This window comes from Micromys minutus (assembly GCF_963924665.1).
Source record: "Micromys minutus genome assembly, chromosome: 12".
Taxonomy (NCBI): domain Eukaryota; kingdom Metazoa; phylum Chordata; class Mammalia; order Rodentia; family Muridae; genus Micromys; species Micromys minutus.
Window position 1 is genome coordinate 19,863,547 of NC_137981.1, and position 11,865 is coordinate 19,875,411.

The following is an 11,865-nucleotide window of genomic DNA, read 5'->3' on the forward strand; positions in this document are numbered from 1 at the left end:
CGTTCTGTGGCTATGATCCTCCTGGGCTTAGTGAGATAGATTTGACTAGGACTTCATATCTTCTATTGTAGGACAAAGTGACACAAATTTCTGCCTTCACATCCGGGATGTTGCTGTGCATATGGAACAGACTAGTGGGCTGGGGAGATGGCTCGGTCGGCAAACAACTTGGGGCACAAGTTCGAATGCCTAGAACCCATGGAATGCCGAGTGTGGTAGCACAATGAGGCAGAAATACAGCTCCTAGGAGCACTTGGGCCAGGGGACCTGGCTTATATGCAAGAGCCAATAAGAAACCTTGTCTCAAACAATAGAGAAAGCAAGGGCTGAAGGCAGAGGCGACGGATTCTGATCTCCACACAGTGGCTGTGCTTACACACATGCATGGGTGCGTGCACGCACGCACACAGGATTTCAAAAGGTTGGAAAGGGCTAGCTTTTCTAAGGAGAGGATCGAGCCAAGGAAAAAAGGCTACAGGATCATTCTCCATGTGACTTTGGACACACAGCTCTCTACCCTGTTTCTCTGAGCCTGTTGATCATGCAGGGATTCTAACATTTTTGAGACCTTGAAATAAAGAGGAACTGGGGGGAAGCAGATGGGTTTCTTTTCCTACCACACCTACAGAAAGGATATTAATGCTTTAGTCCAATTAGTCAGCCATTTTGCTTTGAGGCATAACACCCAGGGTTGACTAATATCTGGGGTCTGTTGGCTACAATGCAGGTAGGGTACAAAGAGACAAAACACCACCCACCCACAGTCTTTGCCAAGCCTTGTAGGACCTGCTCATAATGAATCTTAGGCTTCTATTGTTTCTTGATACTTATCTGTAAATAATAAACCTGATTCATGTACTTTGTTTCGTGTATTTTTTTGTCAGGCAAGTTAGTGAGCAGGTCACAACGAACACGCTTCCCACAGAAATAATAAGTCGTTTAAACCTGCTGGAATTTTACCAACGCCCAACTGACCAAGTAGGAAGTAAAAAATGTCCAAATACAACCTATCTTAGCAATCTTGTCCCATTAAAGGAGGAGGGGAAAGGAGACAGAAAAACTCTTGTGAAAGTCACATTCCAGAAGTACAAGCTTCCTGAAATATTAAAGATTAATCATAGGACTAAGAAAGCCTCCTCTTCCTCCTAATACTAAATTTTATCACAATATCACAAAATGGCAATTTATAGGAGTCCTTTTATCTGGCACATTATGTTCAAGTATCGAGAAAAAAAACACAAGGCATACTAAAGTTCCAAAATTATAGTTTGGGCTGGAGAGACGGCTCAGTGGTTAAGAGCACTGACTGCTCTTCCAGAGAGGCCCTGAGTTCAAATTCCAGCAACTACATGTTGGGTCACAACCATCTGTAATGAGATCTGATGCCCTCTTCTGGTGTATCTGAAGACAGCTACAGTGTACTCATATAAATAAAATAAATAAATCTTTAAAAGAATGGTAGTGTGAGGGCACAAAGCAAGCATCAGCACCAGACTCAGACGTGGAGGGAGGCTGACTTGATCGGGGTCTGAGAACTGTAGGTATCTCTAGGGCTGGAATGTGGTACAGTTGGCACAGCACCTGTTCAGCATATATGAAGCCCTGGGTTTGATCCCCAGCACCCCATAACTCAGATACACCTGAATTCCCAGCATGCACAGAGGCAGGAGGATCAGACATTCATCTTTGAATAGGTAAGGTTTGAGGTCAGTTGGGGGTCATAGATAGGCAAGCCTAGAAAGACAGGCAGATCGGTAGATAGGAGGGAAGTATGTAGACAGACAGACAGACAAACAGATGATAGATAGATTAGATATATAGGTGATAGAGTAAATAAATCATCAAATAGGAAAAATCATTAATCTGCTAAAGGTCAATGGCTAAAGTAGAAGCACACACTTCTACATTTCACATGCGGGAAATGTAAACAGATGGACATGGTGAGAAGGAAGGAAAAACATACTATCGGTTGGAAACTTGTGAAACAGAAAGGAAGGAAGGCTAAGATACAAGACACTAAAAACACACTGAAATGGCCATAGCAGATAATGCTGACTGTGACTGGATGTTTGTTACTGGAAGTAACAAGAGAAGGAGAGGAACAGTAACAATGAAAATGACTAGTCTAAGTAACAGGGGTGAGAACTAAATCTAATTAATAAGGACGATAAACTCTGTGCTTGTGTGCTAGCACCATATTGTCATGGTTACTTTTTTGTTTGGGTAACTGTGATGGAGATACCCGACAGAAAAGACTGTGGAAGGAAAAGTTTTCTGGGCTCTGGTTTCAGAGGGATTTGGGCTCAACATTATAGGAAATATGTGATGGGGACACTTTCCAGCCATGGTGGTGGGAGTGCGTGACAGGGATTCCTCACATGTTGGTAGACCAGAAGGCAGAGAATGGCAACAGTCAGGTAATACTCTTCCGAGGTGTGCAGGACTCCTACCAGCCAGGCCCCACTTCTGAAGGCCTACATGACTCTGTGGGGCACATTTCAAATTCACATCTTAACAGTTAATCTTTCAAACTACAAACAAAAATCTTGAAAGAAACCACCGGGTGTGGAGAAGACTTAAAAAAAAAAAAACAGCAAACAATTACAATCATTTCCCCAAGAAAAGAAGAAAGAAGAAATAAAAACACAAAGACAACAAAACAGCACAGAGTTGACATATGCCCTGCGGATGCTAAGGCGATAAGGTTGTCAGTTCAAGTCCAAACTGGCCCCCACAGTGACACACTGTCTCAGTGACACAAAGCAGGGCCCTGTGAGATGGCTCAGAGGGTAAAAACCATCTACCACACCAGCATGATGAGGTGAGTTCAATCCCAGCTTCCACGTAACTACATGGAAGGAGAGAACCAATTCCACAGAGTTTTTCCCTGACCTATACTTATGCACAGCACACACACACACACACACACACACACACACACACACAATAACAACAACAACCCTAATAATAAATAAAAAAGTTTAAAATAATGTTCTCTCAGAAGCTAAGGAAACTACTACATCCTTCAGTAGCAGGTTGTTTTTATTGACCAGTTGGGAATAATCTCTTCATGACTGCCAGTAACTAATTACCCCAAAGTCCATGACTTCTTAGATTGTGAGGATAGAGTAAAATATATCATTTAGCTTGCAACATGAAAAGCTCTAACTTTTCAGATAGAATACTATCTGAAATTTCAGAAGCCATCTCCGGAAGAAACTCCTTCCAGCATCACTTTTTCTAACAAGTTCACACATACAAACTGTAGCATTTGTGGCTGTTTAGTATGTCATTCATTGTGTTTTTCAGCTTCCAAACTGAGGTTAGAAGACACTGACAATTAGTGTCACTTAATATTCACAAAGTCACATATAACATTGATGGGAATATATATGTTGAATATAATTTAGTGTGTGAACTATATGGTCTAGGCCACCTTGTCTTTCTTTCTTTCTTTCTTTCTTTCTTTCTTTCTTTCTTTCTTTCTTTCTTTCTTTCTTTTTTTTTTTTAGTAGAAGTGTTAAGTTTTAAAGGTCAAGACGGTAGAAGTTGTTTGTTAAATTGACGTTTATCAAAATAAAGCTATACTTTAAAAGCCATGACTTCTGCTGGATGTGGTCCATACCTATAATCTCAGTAGTTAAACAGCAAATGCAGGAGAATGGCCATAACTTACAGGCAAGGATGGTGTACACAGAAAGTTCTAGGTCAGCAGGGGCTTCATAGATCTGTTTCAAAATAGCAACAACATAGCAAGGCAAAAATCTGACTTCCTATTATATGGTAAATACGTTAATTAGGTTGATTATTTCTAGAAGAGGAAAATAGTTTAAACATTACATACATTCTGTTGATATACATGGTTATCAATTTAAAATGTTTTAGACATGTGCAAAACTTAAGAGAACAAGAAATAAAATTGTATCTTAAGTATATAAAACTACCCAGTTTTAGCCATAATTATTACATGTTAATAAATTGGTCACTGTGTGTATGTATGTATGTATGTATGTATGTATGTATGTATGTATGTATGTATAACATAAATCCCCACTGGCACCAAATAACATTTCTATGAAATCATTAAAAGTAAAGTTTTTTCTTTGGTTTGTTTTGTTTCTGAGACAGAGTCTCTCCACATAACCCTGAATGTCTTGGAAGTCACTGTGTAAACTAGGGTAGCCTCAAACTCACAGAGATCTGCCCACTTCTATCTCCCAAGTGATGGGATTAAAGGCATGCGCCATCATACTCAGTAAAGGCAAAGAAAGTTTAGTGTGCTTGGTGGGTAAGTCATATAGTATATATCACTATATTTGGGGCTTGGTTTTGAGACAAGATCTTCCTATGTTTCTCAAGTTGGCTGTGAACTCTTGGGCACAGGTAATCCTCCTTCCTCCATTTCTTACATAGCTGGAACTAAAGGCATATCCCACCAAACCGGTCCTGTGAAGTATTTATAACACAGACTATGTTGGCAAGTCCAATTGGTATATTAAAAACCGAAGTATACAGAAATCCATGCAGTTTGTCTGGATCTATTTATATATTGCTAGGTAGGGTGAAACAAGAATGGTATTTATTTCTCTCCTGTGTAAAAATCAGCACATAAGCAATTCTGGCTGAAAATGTCAGAGAGAAGGTTTTCTGTACTGTTACTACATCATCCTAGGTTTATGTCTTCTGTCTCCATGGTTCACCAGAACTGCTGTAGATGTGGTACCTTTTCCCCTTAAGACCCAACTTGGAAATTTTATACCTCACTTTTGCTCACAGTCTACTTGTCAAACTGCAAGGGCATAGTTAATTGCAAGAATAGCAAGTAAATCCATCCTTCTTCTCTCTCTTCCTCCCTCCTCCTCTTTTCCTTCCTTTGCCCTATCCCTGCAAATCTCTTTCTGGTGCCAATGTGTCTAAGTTTCACCCCAAAGCCCAGAAATGTAGTCTTTCTCAAAAATGGCTTTGTCCTTGGATACTTCAGTGGTTATAACTTATCTCATTTCCTCCCTTCTTCCTCCCCAAAGAATGAATTTCAAGTGAATCCAACTGTGTATGCCCTGATATATGTACATGATATATGTACAGAAAAAAACACACTTGAAAACCTGGCAATAATAGCATCTGTCAATAGGACAAGGTGCTAGTAGTTGGGGACGTAGGTAGGAGAGTGTTTCATTTAATACGCTTTTGTACATTTATAAATTTTTCCATATGGATGTATTAACTAGCTGCACATTTTGAACAAAGCAAATACTAGCAAATTATGTGCTTAGTAAACCTGCTGTCTGGTTCACTGATGAGGAATTTGCTTGTTTTCCTTCAGCCCCCTCAGAGAGGGTTATAGATAGATGTGGTGTGAAATACAGGCCACATGAACTGCAGAAAATCCATATGGTTTGAGGAGCCTGAAAACCCCTGTGGGCAGCATGAGCAGGGGGCTGGAAAAGAACACAAATCCAGATAAGGGTCTGGGAGAGCTAGGCTTCCTGAGCCAGCAGGCCCAGCAGGCCCTGGCCGTTCTTCCAGACCATGCTTAGCTTTAACTCATTAGAGAGACAGAAGGCTGGTTCTGCTTTCAGGTGCCTGCCTCAAATGCAGCTCAAACAGAAGAGATGTGGGGGATGCTGGAGTTCTTCAGGCAGGGTATTGGGGGCTGAGAGAGGGACCTGGAAACCAAGGCATTCCCAGAAAGAGGAGCCTGGAAACTGAGGCACCGCCCAGCCTCGAAGGCGGAGGGTGCCACTTGCCCTTTGAGTTGGGAGCCTTTGAAGTCTCTGCCAGGCAGGGGCCAGACTCTCCTTATCTGACTTTTGTTCCTTTTCCAGCTTTTGTGGATCAAGGGAACCTTGAGGCAAACTTCTAGGGTGTGTGGGTGGGGCCTAGGAAGTCCCTGTGCAGGAGGACATTCCCTACGCTGCCCCACTGGGCTATGGAGAGATCATAAAACTGATGCCCTTCTCCCCAGTCAAACTGCTCAGGCCTGCTGGCTGGCCTGGCTCCCAGTACTCTCAAAGGGTAGCCACGTGGTTCTGTGCACACTGAGTGGCATGGCTACCTCCATATTTTGCCTAACCTCCAATGGAAGAAAACAGAAACAGGTCACGGCCCTCTAGATAGCCACATATTTCTAGAATTAATAAATCAGGATTGTATACTTTTAACTTGATAGATATCCCCAAACACTTTGACATTAAATGTGCTCTTCTTCCTGGTAATGAATTAGAATCTCATAAATGTTCCAAGCATTTCTAAGTGTCAAAGAATAACATAACAGCATAATCATTGCAAGGTTGCACCAATGGACTCACTGAATCTGCTTACAGTGCTGGTATGCACATCTGAACAGGCTTTGTTATGTCTTGCCATTAGCAAGAGGGACAGATTGTATATAACCATTGTTGCTCATTACTGCCCTCTACTGGGAACAGCTATTCTCCAGCCACTTAGATTTTGCATGTTCTTCAGTGTAGGTGGGGGCTGCTTCTTTACATTTGCAGCCCCCTGTACTGAAACAACAGTACAAGACCCCTTGTAAATTGCTGGCTAAACGATTTAGCAGGTTAGTGTTTTCTATTCAAGCCTGATGGCTTGAGTTTCATCGCAGGAACTCATAAAAAGCTGGATACAATCATGCATATCTTAACCCAGCACTCCTGTAGCAAGATGAGAGGTAGAGTTTGGAGACCCTTCGGAGCTCACGGGTCAGCTAGTCTGGAGTATGAAGCATGGTAGGGACAAGAAAGACACTAGCCCAGTAGAAGGTGGTTAAAAATCAGCTCCTGAAAGTTATCCTCTAACCAACACACCAACACCCACATGTGCCGGTACACACTATTACTACAGTCTGTAAAGCAATGTGGGTATTGATGGAATGGTGTGCTGGTTTGTTTTTATGTAAAGGAGTAAAGCTTGGCTGTAGGACATTGGACATCTCTGATGCTTTTCGAAGATGATCCACATTGTGGTTTTATAGTCATCAGTGCTGAGGGCTGGTTTAGAAATTGCTGAAAATACTGTCTTAGACACAAGGCAAAATCCAATGAAATTCAAGTCCCTAAACTCAAACAGTTCTTAAACACTGAATGCCCTCATCACAGGCTAACTCTATTTAAACTTCTTGTTTGTGTATAAGTTTATATTTTAGCATGCTTTCCCAGTAGTCGGTTTCCATATTGAAATGAATTTCGTATTAATTAGCGTCCTCTGTATGCTCTCCTCTACCCTGATCTCCACCATTTAATATTTCCTGTTCTATGATTCACACTTTCCCTGTTATATCACTGCATGCTGTCCCATGTCCCCCAAAAGACACCCTATAGCCCTTTACTAGCCTCCCGATCTCTATGAGTATTCCAAATGAAACACACATATTAAAAAATTCAAAGTCTCCATCCATATTACAAACACGTAATATTTGTCTTTCTGGAGCTGAGTTCCCTCACTCGGGATGGCTCTTTCTGGCTCCATCCGTTTAGCTGCAAACTTCATAATTTAATTTCTCTTCTCTCTTCTATAACCTTAGAATTCTTTGAGAATTTCATACAATGAATTTTTATTATATCCATCCCCAATTTCTCCCCTGAATCCCCCAGTTTTCCATACTCTCTCAATTTTGTGCCGTGTCTTTAGAAAACTAATAACCCACTCCTCTGATGCATACTATAGGCTAGCAAAAAAATGTTCAGTTCCAAAATTGGGGTACTTCTTTGGGAGATTTCAGCTAGTGGCATCCCAAAGACCCTCCCAGGCATATTATAGACTATTACCATTGTTAGTGACAATCTACCAGAATGTGACATTAATACTTTGTTGCTGAAAACACCATATACACTTCAGTCATAGAAGGTAGAGAAATAAAACTGGTACTGACCTGCTTAGCTTTCATAGTGCCAGTATATACAATGCACACTACCAGAGGAGAAAGGTCATCATCAGTCCTACCCAGCCATGGATCCCATGAGTTACAGTGAGGACTGATCTGGCAGGATGGTGCCCGCCAGAGCAATAGTATCAAATGTATTATGGAAGTAATCAAACACTCTCTGATTGGCTTTAAGGCCTAATCTACAATATGCAACCCCATACCTGACACTGGTGTCAGGACCAAGAGCCTGTGGCTAGATAGGTGACAGGCCCTAAAGGAGAATCTACTAAGACATACTTCCTCCAGCAAGGCCACACCTGTTTTTTTTTTTTTAAACCACTTTATTTTAAGAAACAAAGATAAATGTACAAATTTTAAGCATTTTTGCATAAAAGTATACGAATACATTTTTGTCAGTGCTTGGGCTTTTTTAAGGCTTGATAGTGTGCATTAAGATCTTACTTGTTAAAATGAGCATAAAGTACATGTAAAACAGGATGTAACCTGGAATTAGTCAAAGTTTTCTTGGTGTGTAAGGATTAAGCATAATTTTTTCTTTTCTTTTCTTTTTTCTTTTCTTGAACTTCACATAGTCTGTGAGTTATTTCTGGGGTGTTCAGAGCTTTCTGGGGTTAGTATCCCATTATCAGTGACTGCATATTATGTCTGTTCTTTTGTGACTGGGCTATCTCACTCAGGATGATATTCTCTAGATGCACCCATTTTCTTAAGAATTTTATAAAGTCATTGTTTCTGATAGCTGAGTAGTACTCCATTGTGTAAATGTACCACAATTTTTGTATCCATTCATCTACTGAAGGACATTTGGGTTCTTCCCAGCTTCTGGCTATTATAAATAGAGCTGCTACGAACATTGTAGTGCATGTGTCTTTGTTGTATGTTGGAGCTTCTCTGGGGTATTTGCCCAGAAGTGGAATAACTGGGTCTTCAGGTAGTATTATATCCAATTTTCTGAGGAATCGCAAGACTGATTTCCAGAGTGGTTGTACCAGTTTACAACCCCACCGACAGTGGAGAAGTGTTCCTCTTTCTCCACATCCTCACCAGCATCTGCTGTCATCTGAATTTTTGATCTTGGCCAATCTGACTGGTGTGAAGTGGAATCTCAGGGTTGTTTTGATTTGCATTTCCGTGATGGCTAAGAATGTCGAGCACTTCCTTAGATGTTTCTCAGCCATTTGATATTCCTCAATTGAAAACTTTTTGTTTAGCTCTGTATCCCATTTTTTAATAGGGTTGTTTGGTTCTCTGGTATCTCGCTTTTTGAATTCTTTGTATACCTTGGATATTAGACCTCTATCTGATGTGGGGTTGGCAAAGATCTTTTCCCACTCTGTTGGTTAAGGCCACACCTCTTACACCTGCCCCAATAGCCCTGCTAACCGGGGAACACATGTTCAAAAGATGGAGACTTGTGGTGCATCTCATTCAGACCACCAGGGAGAGACCTTGTCTCAAAAAAGGAATACAGTCAACAGCAACTGAGGCAGACAGTACACTACACGACACACACACACACACACACACACACACACACACACACTCACGTTCTTCACTCATGTTACAGTGACAGGAACTGTAATGATGGGAGTAGTGGCTCCTACCTATAATCCTGGCCCTTGGGTCACTCAGGCAATAAATTGCTGCAAGACTGAGGCCAGCCTGGGCTATAATTTGATCCCTGCCCCTCATCCCTAACAAAGAACAATTTGTCTAACACATATATTGCTGGCTGGCCCGAGTGACCAGCGCTCATTTTAAGATGCCTAAGAGCAGGGAGCAGAGACCAAACACCCACTAAGGAATCTATGGGCAAATCTGGCATGATCTTGAGTATGTAGCCAGAAACAGCTGGGGTAGTAAAAAACAGAGACCGGCCACGGAGAGTGGGTGACATGGGACAGTGCTAGACCTGAGCCCTCCAGGCTTGCTCACCACAAGCCTTGCTGTGGAGCTGTTCAAAAAGGCTTCCTACCTCCCTGAGACCCAGGCAGAGGGGAGGCAGAAAGGAGACAACATGTGTGGAGACCAAGCACACAGGAAACAGACTGTTCCAGAGGCAGGTGTGCAGGAAGGAAGGGAGGGGGAGAAAGAAATGGAGCTGTGAGACCTCACTGACCTCACAAGCTGATGGGAAATGAGGTTCTGTAACAGCCTGTGAGTCGGTACAGACAGGAGGTAGTGGTGGTGACTGGAGCAGAACTGTGGCTGGATTGCTTCCTTCTTCCAGCACAATTTGAAGTGAGTTACCAAATTTAAACTCTAGATCTTTTCGATGCAGCCACTACCTGGAAGGTGTTGGCCCTGGGTCATGACGAGTGAGGAAGGCCCGCTGTCAGAATGTGGTGGCTGCAGCCCATTCTGAGACCTGGCCTCATCAGCCTTTGTGAAACACTGGAGGATGTAGTTGATCAGAAAGAGGTCAATTCTGCCACAGCCTGGTCAGGTTTATAAAGACCCAGGAATCTGAGCCCACAGGCAGTTTGTGGAGATGGGGTACAGAGCTAAGGCTGGAACTGGGAAGAGCAGTGTGTTGTGTGTCCTAGGAGTGGGAAGGAGTTGTGGTCTTGCATGGGTAAAAAGAACAGAAAGCCAGGGTGCTCCTGGGAGTGACATCAAAACACACTTGAAGACCTTTTTTTCTCCCTTTGTAAATAACAGACACACACACACACATCCCTGATAAGTCCAGAGAACACACACACACACACACACACACACACACACACACACACACACACACACACACACAGGAACCTCTGATAAATTTAGAGATTCAAAGAATGGCCCCTAGGTGGCAGTGTGCACATGAGACATCTACTACCAATGAAACAAGCTCCTTACAAATTATCCCAAGCGGCCGGCTATGACCCAGCCCCTCTCTATGAGAAGGGTAGAAAAGGACACCTGTGGTGTCTGCAACATTCATCTGAGTCCTTCTCCACCTCTCAGGGGCGGGGCAGCAGGGGTGATTCCTGGGCCTCTTCTTCTGGTAGGGTCTGAACATGCAGATCTTCAGGTATAAGATCTGAGTAGAAGATTGACAGGAGTCTATTCCAGACGTAAGAGCAGATAGTCCTGGTTCTATCACTGTGGACTGGATGACTGCTCCGAGCATCCTTTCCACATCCTTTAGCTTACTAACGCAGAGCTTTGGAAAGTCGTGATACATGAGAATGTTCTAAGTGTAACATGCTGTATACTGTCCGGTGGCTTTCACGTCTGATCATATCCTGTAGTTCCAAGAGTGGACACAAACAACTCAGCTGTGAATGAGCAGTCTTTTAGGGTCCCAGCTGGGAATCTGAGCAGTCTCACTCCTGGGCTCTTGTTTTTAACCTTTATGATCTGTCTCCCTATGATGTTTTATATGATCTCCTCTATGGTTTATTTCTTTGGATAAACTATATTCTCCCATTTGGAGTAAATTATGGTTGAGTCAAGGACAAGGCTGGAAGGATTCGGACAGTCCACCCATTCTGACTCTGCTCACTACTGATGTAATTTGTGGGTGGGATAACAGGCTTGAGAGATGACTGGCTTCAAGTCATCACAATGTACTATCTTCCTTCTGGCCTCTGCCACTACAGCACACTCCTCTGAGTCCTATGCTCACACATGGTCTCCTATCACAAATACAATTTCTTGTATTGGGGAACCAATAGAGGGCAGAGTTATCAGACTAAGAGGTGCTTGGATCTTTTATTTTCATTGTTGTTTTGTGTTTTGTTTGTTTGTCTTTGTTGTTGTTTTAAGATCATTCTAAGCTGAGCACACACCATTTATCTCAGTGCTCGGGAGGTATGGTCAGGTGGATCTCTGTGAGACTGAAGCCAGCCTCATCTACAGAGCAAGTTCTAGTACAACCAGGATTTCACAGAGAAAACCTGTCTTGAAAAATGAAAAACAAATGAAAACAAATAAGCAAACAAAAAAAATCATTCTAGAATAAATCAAGTAGGCGCTGCATGACAGATCAA